This window comes from Cricetulus griseus (genome assembly GCF_003668045.3).
Source record: "Cricetulus griseus strain 17A/GY chromosome 1 unlocalized genomic scaffold, alternate assembly CriGri-PICRH-1.0 chr1_0, whole genome shotgun sequence".
NCBI lineage: Eukaryota > Metazoa > Chordata > Mammalia > Rodentia > Cricetidae > Cricetulus > Cricetulus griseus.
This window is the reverse complement of record NW_023276806.1, coordinates 58,696,742-58,709,768: the sequence shown is the minus strand read 5'-3', so window position 1 is coordinate 58,709,768 and position 13,027 is coordinate 58,696,742. Positions and strand designations below refer to the sequence as shown.

Genomic DNA, 13,027 nt, shown 5'->3' with positions numbered 1-13,027 from the left:
CCACAGGGAAGGCTGATTGCCATTTCTCTTTTATCTATAGTACACATTATCCACAGTTTTGCTTTCCACAGTTTTAGTTAGTTATAGTCAGCTGTGGAACATTCCAGAAAGAAATAACTCATAAGTTAGAAAACTGGCTTGCCTGAGTATTATGATAAAATCCTTTGCTAGTGTATCCACACTGTATGTGATACCCTCTCATTAGTCTTGAGCGTCCTAATGCTCCATACTATGAGACATAAGTTTCTCTTATTTTTAAGCTATCTGGTATATGGCATTTTGTTACAGTAGCCTAAATGGACTAAGACAGCACTCCTAACATGTTAGGAGACAGCACTTCTAACAGTATCTTTCTAGATATACTTAGACAATCATTGTATGGATAAACCAGTGTTTTCCCTCTTTGTCACTCTCTTACTTAAATCCCTTTCCTGCTTTACAGACCAAAATCTTTGTTCCTTGTCCCAGTCCACAATGATTCCTTCTTTTTCTGTTGCTTTGCATTTTTCCCCTTAAGTGATTTTCATAGGTGATAACCTCTGAAGGACAAATACTAACACTCATACATGTGTTCTTTTTTCTACAACTATCAGTACCCTCAGAAATACATGTAAACACAGCTAGTGAGCTGTATGGAATCCCCCTAGTCTCTACCTCCTTTGCAGCACTAAATATTAAAGCTATGGTTGTCCAGCACTTGGGAGGCAGAGGCAGGCAGATGTCTGTGAGTTCCAGGCCAGCCTGGTCTCCAGAGCAAGTGCCAGGATAGGCTCCAAAGTTACACAGAGAAACCCTGTCTCGAAAAACAAACAAACAAACAAACAAACAAACAACAATAACAAAAACAACAACAAAAAAAAACAAAAACAAAAAGCTATGGTTGTTTTAGCGGAGAAGCCTTACTCCTGAGACTTGTTACTCATGAAGTTATGACTGGGAGAGAGCAATGCTGGGTGAGGTTTCATAAACAAGCCTGCAGTTCGGCACGCAGCAGCTTAGGAAGAGAAAGCGCAAAGCTGCTCAAAAAATAAAAACTCCTTATATGAATCTGTCTGGCACTGCCTAAGCTATGAATCCCTGAAAGGTTTTCATTCTCCACGGTGAGCATTGAGAGCACATTCTTGCATTAACCTCCACGTCAGATCTCTCCATGGAAACACTGGAATGTTTGCTATTTTAGGAAATACGCCTGGCTGCAAGCAGTGCTGTTTACATTAGTGCAAATGAGGCACTATTCGAAGGCTTGAGGGTCTGTAGATCTGTGTGAGTGGGAGGGTCCTGTTTGATTAGTGAACACCCCTCCCCAGTTCTGCTGGTCTGTGTCCACAACGAAATCACACAGTAATAAATTTTGCTTATCTGTGGCTCGAGGAAATACAGGAAAAATACAAAGCGAGAATTCTTTCCGACCTCTGTTTCCAAGTACACCATTTCCTCTGCTTTCACACCCCCTAGTTCTGGTTTCTTTTAAAAGCTTTGCAATAAAGCAGCTACTGTTCTGTAAGAAGGAATAATATCAATAGTGGGGCAGCTACCAGATTTTCCCTGTGACTCTGGCTCCCTTCACTGAGGAAGAGAACAGGACTCTGCTAACTCTCTTAACTTTCCCAACTGCCCATCAGCTACTGAGTATCCTGGCTACACCCCGTGGACCCACTGGACATCCAGGAGTCCTGGAGTGATGTCACAGTGCCTTGTCACATTTATAAAATTTTTAAATTGTTTGTATAAAGTTAATAGATTCTCTAATAGAAGTTTGTAAATATTGTACCAATATACTTTCACTTAATGGACACTGTAGGGCAGAAAGGAGAACCAGCTAAAAAGTTAGTAAAATTAATTTAATTGAGTCAAATAATAAGTTTCAGAAGCACCTGTTTTAACTTGATGTAGTGGACATCATGCTGGTCAATTGATATATACTTTTAAAGCTTGGAGAACAAGAGCTCCAAATAAGAAAGCCCTTCTTTTTCTCCTCTAAAACTCCCATCCTGGGGCAGGCTGGCCCCATCCCTCTGGAATGAGGAGAGAGAGAAACAGTAAGCAGCTAAGGGTATTACAAATATTGTGTCTCGAGAACAGCTAAGCGAAAACCTTGTTCAACAGGTTATTAGCATTTATCTCATAAAAATGCCTACAGTGGGGATGGAAACTTGGAAGTGCATCTCTAGAAAGATGCTTTGCTCTGCCCAGAGCCTTTGATCAGAGTATGACTGAGCAGGGCTTCAACGTAACACAAATCTAGACACATATGGGACCAGGGAATCTTAACGAGAACCTGCCTCCCAAAGATTAGCCTGTAGGCAAGTGGGGACATTGTCTTGGTTAATGACTGACACTGGAGGGTCCAGCCTGTTGTGGTGGTGCTACCAAAGGCAAGTGGTCCTGGGAGGCACAAGAAAGGAGACTGAGCAAGCCAGTAAACAACACTCCTCCATGGCTTCTGCTTCAGTTCCTGGTGCCAGATTTCTGCCTTGACTTTCTTCAGTGAAGTTCTGAGAGTTGGGAGATTAAATAAACCTTCCCCCTCCACATTGCATTTGGTCATGGTGTTTATCACAGAAATGGGTTTATGCCAGATGTTTCAAGCACCAAACTAATTGGTTGGTGTTTTGTTATCCACTGCTCCTTTTAGTTCTTTTACTTTTGCTTACTGTATACCTAATAGATTCATTCACTCAAAACTGAAAACGTGGGGCTGGAGAGATAGCTCAGAGGTTAAACAGCACCAACTGCTCTTCCAGAGGTCCTGAGTTCAATTCCCAGCAACCACATGGTGGCTCACAACCATCCATTATGAGATCTGGTGCCCTCTTCTGGTGTGCAGATATACATGGAAGCAGAATGTTGGATACATAATAAATAAATAAAATCTTAAAACAAAACAAAACAAAACAAAACTGTAGGGGAAGCTATGTCGGACCATCCTTTGGATCATTACAGAACACCAGAAGGACTGAGGAGTCAGAGTGAAACTTTTTTGTACTCAGATTATACACAATCCATCCTCTTATGCTGCAATAATCACATGAGAAATGCTTGTGAATAGGATCTGGGATAAATGAGCATTTTTCATTTGGTCTCTCCGAATCTAGAGGTACAGGATCTGTGCACTCTCCTTTCCTCTAAGGGCCACATGCCAACCATGGTGGCTCCAGTTGTGAAGACAGGGAGAGAAGTGGAAAGGTTGTAAACCCCAGCTCAGATCTCAAGCACTTTTGTCCCTCAGCATCAGCTAGAGATTATGGGATGGTTTTTTTCTGGCAATGAAGAGGCTTCTTTAGCCCTTAGAAACCAGGACTGAAAGTTTAGATATGAAATTTTTGCTTCCTTTAGCTCAAGTTGCCCTGGCAGATGGAAGTGTGGGTATAATACAGTAGAATTAAGACATTGCTACTGTTAGCAGGCAGGAGGATGACCATAGCACAGGCTTCGGGCATCTTAACAAGTAGGGTTCAGCATTCACTCTACTAAAAAGAGAGAAATATCTTTTACTCATCTCTAATTCATAGAATGCACTTGGTAAAGCAGTTAATAGCCGTGGACAGCCATACCTTGTTCTCAAGAGGGCTGTATCATTTATCTGCTCTCTGAACAATCCTAGAGAGTTCATTAGGGTTGCCTTTCTAAAATGCATAAAATGTGTTTTTTATTTCTCTTGCTTAAAGAAAATTCGCCATTGCTTATAACATAAAGTGCTAGCTCAGTATTTAAGGGCTTTTCCAACTACATATTTCAGTCTTCTCCCATACTCATCAAGCGTTTGCTAGCAGCAATTACTCATAATTCCTTAACTCCCTTCCAAGCCACTGTGCCCATCTGCCCTCCCTAGAAAGACCGTAGTAGTTACTTTTCTCATCGCCCACAAAGGCGAGTCAGCAGAGAAAGGATTTCTTTTGGCTCATAGTTTCAAGGCAGAGAGAGTATAGAGACCAGAGTGGATCCTGCCATAGCTTAATGTGACCATTAAGCAGTTTGCCTACATCACGGTGGGATAGGAAGCAGGAAGAGACTGGCCAAAAGGTGGGCTGAATTGTAGCTGAAGGGCTGGACTATAGCAGAAGGCCTGGCCCCATAATGGCCTACTTCTGCCAGCCAGGCCTTACCTCTTGAAGGTTCTAGGACCTTCTAAACCAGTTCTACCAGTGGGAGACTATGGGGGGCAGGTGGAGGTCCTGGGTGAATACGTGCAAAGACATGTCAAGGATGGCAGAGCCTCAGGCTCATGGCTTCCCCTAGGCCAGGCTCAGGAGAATGACAAGACCTTCCCCTGGTCCAAGTATGGATGTCAGTGAAAGGTTGACTTTTATCTGAATTGAGTAGGTCCAGAAAGTGTCAGCCATAGCTTCCTCCCCGGATGACTGCTGCAGAGACTGCTCTAATACGGAGACCCTGCTGAGGTTAGCTAACTCACTTCCTTGTTCATGCTAAATTTCCAGACTGCTGCTGCTGCAGCTCCATTAGAGAGCACAGCCAGCTGCACCCCAGCTTTGTTATTTGTGTCTGCCATTTCCTCATTCCCTGTAGCCCCAGTCAGGGTAAGTCCAAAGCTGTGCCGGTCTCAGCAGGAAACTAGGAGTTCAAACACAGGAGCTTACTGGAGACATTTCAGTTTCCAAGTGTAACAATGGCCATCTCCCCCCCCCCCCATGTATTCAGCCTTCACAGACCAATTTAAGGGGTTTCCAGGTGGTTGGTTCCTCCTCAGCTTCCAGAGATACAGTGATTGATCCCTTTCATTTGGGGTCCCTTCAGACCTGGGTACATATTTCTAATCCTGTTATTATACCATTACATGCTAATATCTGATAGAACTAGCCTCTGAAGCTAGGCTTGCCTAGACCCTAGTGGAACCTGGAGTGCATTTTGGAAATCCATGGGATGGGGGCTTGTTTTAGTTGTTAGGAGGAGGAGGCAAGGGATGTGTGTGCGTGACTTCAAATGGGCAGGAAAAACTATTGACTCAAATTCCAAATGACTCAAATGTTCCACTGTACATTAACAGTAGTATCTCAGCTGTGTGTAATCACCTGAAGCCAAAACTAGATGTTGTTGCAAGTGTGAACGGAATGCTAATATACATTCGTTTTCCCATGAATTAGATTTAAATCAAAGGAAGGTTGTGTTTTTATTTGGAAATTCGCCACTTTCTCATCACTTTAGGGAATAATCACTTTGCTATTACCGCCAACATAGCAACCTGGGTCATGCTGCATCTGAAGCTTTATCATTCACAGTGATGTTCATACAATACAAGCTCTCTTTTAACTCTTTTCATACAATTTCATTCAGAAATTTGCATATGAAAATAAGCATTGTTGTATTCCAAATTAAGCTCTGTGTGTGTGTGTGTTGTGTGGAGAGAGAGAGAGAGAGAGAGAGAGAGAGAGAGAGAGAGAGAGAGAGAGAGAAATCTCACAGTTATTTTCAGAGTATAATTAAATCAAGTTACTATAGAAAGTACTCTAAGTAGTACCTGCTAAGGAAATACATTATGTGGAGATTTTATTACTAAGGAAAACTATTGGGTGTTCACTGATGAATATTTTATAATTTATTTTTTTATTTTATGTGCATTGAATGTTTTGGTTACAGATGTTGTGAGCCACCATGTGGATGCTGGGAATTGAGCTGAAGTCCTCTGGAAGAGCAGTCAGTGCTCTTAACTGCTGAGCCATCTCCCCAGACCTGATGAATATTTTAAAATATACTGGATGCATGTGTTTAAGAAATCTAACCAAATATCTCATTTTATATTATAATAATTAGAATCATTTATGTCTAAAGCAGAAAATGTGATAGGGGATGGCCTTCTGTATATGTTTCTCTTATTGGTTGGTGAATAAAACACTGTTTGGCTAATAGCCAGTTCAGTCAGGAAGATAGACGGGGCTAGGAGAGGAGGAGAAGGCTAGGAGAGAGGCACTGTGAGGAGATGCAATGCAGGGACTGGGAAGAAAGGACACACCAGGTGTTCTCTGGTAAGATAAGGTCAGTAGAAATACATAGGTTAGTAGTTATGGGTTAATAATTAAGACAGAGCTAGCCAGTAAGAAGCTCTAGCCATCGGCCGACAATTTTATTATTAATATAAGTCTTTGTGTGCTTATTTGGGTCTGAGAAGGATGGTGGGACCTGGCGGTACAAGAAAAACTCCAGCTACAAAAATGCTTCAGTATCTCTTTTTGTTTAGTAAATAAATAGAATAATCACTCTGACTAGTTTCTCCTTAACTATTCACATTAGTGCCTGTCCCGAGGAGCAATAATGCAAACTGGCCATTTCGAGTTCTGTCATAGTCTAGGTTGACAGATACAATGAGACAATTGACAGATACAATGACAGAATTATGACCATTAATGTCACTGAGAATTGATATATTTATTAATTTTACCTTTTTTGTTTTATAAAAGAGAGGTGATTACAATTTAAGAGAAGTTTGTAACAGAAGACTCACTGACAATATTTTTGCATATCTGCTACTTAAAAAAAATCTTATTCACAGCAATCACTCTAACATTTCACTCTGTCTGGAAGCAAGGACTGAACCCACCCTTTCATTCATACCATGAATACACATTGGAGTAGACATTTGCTACAAGACTCTGAGTCACTTTGGGTCATTTTAGAGGTGATAACGTAAACTACACATACTGCCTGCCAGTCCCATAGCTATTGACTCAAAGGGAGAGATAAAGAAATGAGTTATGGGATGGCTTTTTGTCCCCCACACCTAGGAGGACCTCCTTGCACACCCCCAGTGCTCTGGAGTTCTACCATTGTGTGTCCCATGGGGCCCTCCTCATTGTGCAGAGATGCCCCACCCACTCAGCTTTCAGGTTGGTGAAATGGGTCCTAAGGTGGCCTCCAAACAAAGTATCCTTGGCTGATTATTTCAGTATACAGATGCACACTCATTTGCTGTGAAAATGAATGTTCTATGAAAGAGGCAGGAAAATACTGTATATAAAACTAACAGCATAATATGATTGTGTTTCTATGTGCAGTGTGTTGGGTGACAATAATAAACTTTATAGATACTAGATAGTAAATTCTAAAGCACCTCAAGGTTTTACACATTATGGATTTAATGCACTTTATCCCCAAATGCTGATGTCATTTTGTCTAAGGATGCTGTACTTTGCCTTGTTCTAAGCATTCTTTTAGATTAGAATACAAGTAATTTTGCCCTTTTGAAATAATAATCTTTTGGCTTTTTAAATCTGATATGAAAACTGATACCCAAATAGTCCCCATCACTAGGATTACAAACTACATTTATCCTCTTCAGTGCTTACCAAAGAGGGTGCAAATATGTATATACCAGCATTTGTATGTCAGGAAATAGAAAATGAGCCATGTGGGTGATTTTATTTTAGAATTTCCCCAATAGCATTATGTCTTCCAAAATGCTTACTCAAGGATATATATATATATTATATATATATATATATATATATATATATATATTCTCCTATAGCTTCAGACTTTCTACACTCAGCATTGACTGTTCCATGCCACCCCAGACTCACCTGACAGAGCTGCCCTACTTAAAGTGCTGTTCATTTTCACCAGGAGAAGGTTAAAAAGAAGGTAATCATAACTGCAGATGTTTAATTTGTCTACTACAGTACCTGTCACAAAAGCTTTCAAAAGATCATTTCTTTCCTTGTAGTAAGGAGTTAATCCTGTGTAAAAGCATTAAAGAATTACCAAGCATAACAGGGGGCTCCTTTTAACTCAAGATGTTGAGCTACTCAAAACAACAATTAACATCTATAAGACTACAGCATTAGGGGTAGAAAACAGCAATGTGCAACTAGCCAAGTATAGATTAAATAAACCAGGGATTTTTTTTTTCCTGGCTAGGGAGATTGGAAGCTTGAGGAAATCCAGAATCAAAAGAAAGGAAGGAAAGAGGGAAAGTCCTTGGCTGACACTACTCTGATGGGGGATGTTCTTCTGTATATGTTTCTCTTATTCATTGATGAATAAAACACTGTTTGACCAATGAGTCAGGAAGATAGGCAGGACTAGGAAATGAGAATTCTGGGAAAGGCAGGGGTTGGCCAGAGTAACACCGGTAAGCCACAGCCTCATGACAACACATAGATTGATAGAAATGGGTTAATAATTAAGAAAGAGCTAGCCAATAAGAAGCCCAAGCCACCAGCCAATGGTTTTATAATTAATGTAAGTCTCTGGGTGTTCATTTGGGGCAAGGTGGCTACGGAACAAGGCGGGAAATCTCGTTTACACTACTCCATTATCAATATCGTCTCCGGCTGTAGGATGGAGTTCTTGCCTGCGCTCTGTGTCAGCTATAATAGGGGGAAGGTGACTTACACTGGTAAGCATCATATTCCTATCTGTCATACCTTCATCATATCCTCTATCATAGTAAGAATCCCAATGTCTACCCCTGCCACTACTTCCACTACTGCAATGAATTGATCTGCTTATGTAAATGTCTGGGGTAGACCTGTGCTCTCTTGGTGTTAGAATAATCCACACAAATTCTTCTATTATGTATCCCTATTCCGTATGTCTTTTCCATGTACTCCTTAGAGACATCTATCTTCTCAAAATACACAAAAGCAAAGCTACATGATAGCCCAGTCCGAGGATCATCCACATTGACACCGCTCAGCCATCCATGTTGAGAAAATACTTTCTGATGACACAGACACAACACAGAGTCTTGGCCAAATACTTCCAGGCAATGGTTGGGATCTAGGTTTATCCTGCTGCCAGATGTCTTCTGTAATGAGATGGAGAGTGACTTGGGCTCCTTTACCTAGGATATTCTAGTGTATAGGACCCACTTCAGATCCTGTTCTAGGCGAGTGGTACCTTGATTGAGTGTAGCATCTATGAGAAAGTTTCCTTGACCTAGAACTGGGTTTTGATCCTTAACCAGAATGGGATTCACAGCATTTTGAAACCCTTGATTGGCTACAAGAATCTGGCCTCCTCTCTGCTTTTACTTATCAGGAGTTTCTGTTGGAGACTGTGACTGAGACACGCTGTACCCTCCACAATGTCCTCTGTGTCACTCACCTCAGCCAGGAGCTCCCCAGAATTAGATAAGGGATAAGTCTGGGCTTGAGGTCTGAGGGTCTAGTCACCCTTGTCTGAATTGTGGGGAGGAAGAAAGTGACAAGAGTTATGTGCTCTACCCACACTAGCTTGCAGGCTCCAGCAAAATGCACATTTTGTTTTTAATTGGTCTATGCAGAAATATAAAAATGTCTAGAAATTGCTCGTGTTGTCTAAGTATAGATACATTCCAGGGCTCACTTAGAAAGTATGGCTTTAACAAATCAAAAGTCAAACAGAGGAAGGGCACCGGGGCCATTGTTCCAAGAACAACAATGTAGTTGATGCTACAATTATTTTCTCCACAGTAGAGGGATGGTCTCCAACATCAAAACCACATTCTATGTTGTACGGAACTAGAAACCACTCAGCATTGCTGGGAGAACTCCAAGACTGTCTGCCATAATTCTCTGGGATCCATCTAACCTTTGTGTAATTTCCATCTCTTTGAAGTACTGTTTTGCTTCTAAACAAAATACATGGCAAACATGCTCAAAATCTTAGCTACAGCAACTAGACAAGAGAAAGACATAAAAGAAATACTAGTAGAAAGGGAAGATGTCAAACTATGCCTATTTCCAGGTGACATCATTCTTAAAAGACCTTTTTGAGTCTATTAGAAAACTCTTAGACTTAATTAACACAGTAAAGTTGCAAGCTGCAAAATCAATATTAAAAAAGAAAACCCAGTTCTGAGCTTTTAGTTATACAAATTCTCCGAGAAAGAAATTAGGAAAATTATCCCATTCACCATCCCTGGAAAGTAGGTATTTAGAAATAAATATAACCAAAGAAGTGAAAGACTTCTAAGACAAAATTTTCAAGTTATTGAAAAAGGAAATCACAGAAGATATTAGTTACTAAAGAAATATTCCATGTTCCTAGATAGGATGAATTAATATTATGAAAATATCTATACCACCAAAATTAATGTACAGAATTGATGCAATACCTATCAAAATTTCCGTGTCATATCTTACGCGTTTAGAAAAAATAATGGTAGATTTTATATAGAACCATAGAAGACCACAAATAGCCAAAGCAATCTAAGGAGTGAGAACCATCAATGATTCTGATATTATAATACCTAACTGCAAATTATACCACAGAGCTATAGTGAAAAAGACAGCCTGGTCCTGGCATGAAAATAGATAGACAGACCAAGGAATAGAATATAAAACCTGGAACTAAAATGGCAAATCTATACTCATTTAATTTTTGACAAAGGAGGGAAAAACTACTTTGGAAAAAGTAGTAGCCTATTCAACAAATGATGCTGGCAAAACTGGATTTCCACCTGCAGAAGAATGAAATCACTTTGCACAAGAAGCAATTCAAAACGAATCAAAGACCTTAATTTAAAACATGAAATGCTGAAACTTTTAGAAAAACACAGGGGTACTCTTCAACATATTGAGATAGGCTTTTTTTTTTTTGAGAGAGAGAGTTTCTCTGTAGGTTTTGAGTCTGCCCTGGAACTCTCTTTGAAGACGAGGCTGGCCTCGAACTCACAGAGATCCACCTGCCTCTGCCTCCTAAGTGCTGGGATTAAAAGCGTGCATCACCACCACCCAGCTGGCATTTTTTATGTTTATTTTTTTTGAGATTTACTTATTTTTATTTTATGTTTTGCCTATGCATCACATGTGTGCAGTGCCTATGGAGACCAGAAGAGGGTGTTAGATCCCCCTTGGAACTGGAATTACAGATGGTTGTTAAGTCACCATGTAGGCACTAGGAATTAAACTCAGGTCCTATGAAAAAGCAGTCAGTGCTCTTAACAGCTCAGCCATCTCTCCAGCTTCAAGAATATTTAAGACAGCACAAACACTAACCCTAAGTATCCACAGATGGGACTACATTGCAAATAAAAAGTTTCTGCCCAGCAAAGGAAACCATGAGCAGAGTTAACAGACAGACTGCAGGATGGGAAAAAATCTTTACCCAGACAAGGGCAACTATCCAGAATTTACAAAGCACACCAGAAATGAACTACCAAGGAAATAAAACTACCAATGAAAAAATGGGCAAATGAACTGCATAGACAGTTTTAAAAGAGAGAAAGACAGACGTACAGACAAATGGCCAATAACTATTTTTAAAAATATTCAATCTTCTGAGCCATCAGGGAAATGCAAATTAAAACTACCATGAGATACTACCTCACCCCAAACAGATGGCTGCCATCAAGAAATCTGACAACAAATCTTGGAAAGGATATAGAGAGAAAGGAACTCCTATTTACTGGTGGTTGGGGTGAATCAGTTTGGAGATTTCCCCCAAAATTAAAAATAAAACTACCAGCCAGGTGTTGGTGGTGCACGCCTTTAATCCCAGCACTCAGGAGGCAGAGGCAGGCGGATCTCTGTGAGTTCGAGGCCAGTCTGGTCTACAGAGCATGTTCCAGGACAACCTCCAAAGCAATCCAGAGAAACCCTGTCTCAAAAACCCAAAATAAATAAATAAAAATAAAAACAGAACTACCATGTGATCTAGTTATTTCACTCCTGGACATACACCCAGAGAACTCTGTACCTTACCACAGAGATATGTGCACTCATGTTTATTGCTGCTTTAGTCATCAGAGCAAAGAATTGGAATCATCCTAGTTGTATATCAACAGAGGAATGGAGAATAAAATATGTTATACATGTTTACATATGCATGCACACTCACACACACACACCATATATAATGGACTATGACTCAGATCTAAGGAAAAACGAAGTTCAAAATATTGCAGATAAATGGATGGACTGGTAATATATAATATTAAGTGAGGTCACACAATCTCAGAAAGGAAGAAACCACTTATTCCCTCAAATCTGTGGAATATAATCAACAATAACACATGTAAACAAATATGCATATGGGTTCAGTGTAACATGAAGGAAAGAGAACAAGAAAGGCTAAACCTAAGGGGATGAAAAGGACTGAAGGCAAGTAATGGACAGAAATTATAAAAGAGGATGGATATAAATGCTAATTGTTTTCTTTTTTCAATTCATGTCATTTTTGATTAAGTGCATAAAACATAGTCAATAGTGAAAGTATAAAATTTAATATGTGCTGTGGAACAATCTTTGTGCACTGGATGTATTACTCTCATTGGTTAATTAAGAGCTGACTGGTTTATAACTGGGAAGGAAGAGATTGGGTGGGAGAGCCAGACTAGCAGGACACTGGGAAGAAGAAGGGTGGAGTCTCAGAAGTCTCTAGACAGACCCAGAAGCAGTGTGGAAAGTACATAGATGAGGTAAATGAGCCTCGAGGCAGCACATAGATTAATAGGAAGGGGTTAATTTAAGTTATAAGAGCTAGCTAAGGGGGCTGGAGAGATGGCTCAGAGGTTAAAAGTATTGACTGTTCTTCCAGAGGTCCTGAGTTCAATTCTCAGCAACCACATGGTGGCTCATAACCATCTGTAATGAGATCTGGTGCCCTCTTCTGGTGTGCAGATATACACGGAAGCAAAATGTTGTATACATAATAAACAAATAAAGTATTTTTTTTTAAAAAAGAGCTAGCTAAAAACAAGCCCAAGCTATTGGCTAAGCTTTCATAATTAATAGGAAGTCTCCATGTGATTATTTGGGAGCAGCTGGCAGGACGAAGTTGACCAATGGCCCTGACGAAAAACTTCACAGCTTCAACTGTGAACGCCAATTCTAACTACATATATTTTCACTAAGTTGTGTACACTTGGAGTCTTGTTAATTTTCATGTACAATGTTTTTATTTATTTGCAAAGTCTTTTATAACAAAGCTAATTTGCAAAGAACATTGTTTGTAGTTGTAAATCACTCAGTATTGCTGGGAGAATTCTAAGGCTGGTCATATAATTCTTTGGTATCTACCTATACCCTGGTGTAATATCCACCCACTTGGAATGTTATAAAGATTTGTTTCTAAATAATACTGCGTGACA

The 13,027-nt window shown here is 40.0% G+C and overlaps 1 protein-coding gene across 3 annotated transcripts in view; it reads right to left on the bottom strand.

Annotated features, from left to right (window-relative positions):
- Nucleotides 1-13,027, bottom strand: part of LOC100772072 (myomegalin) — a 172,270-nt gene that overhangs the window by 80,964 nt on the left and 78,279 nt on the right. The window lies entirely within an intron of this gene.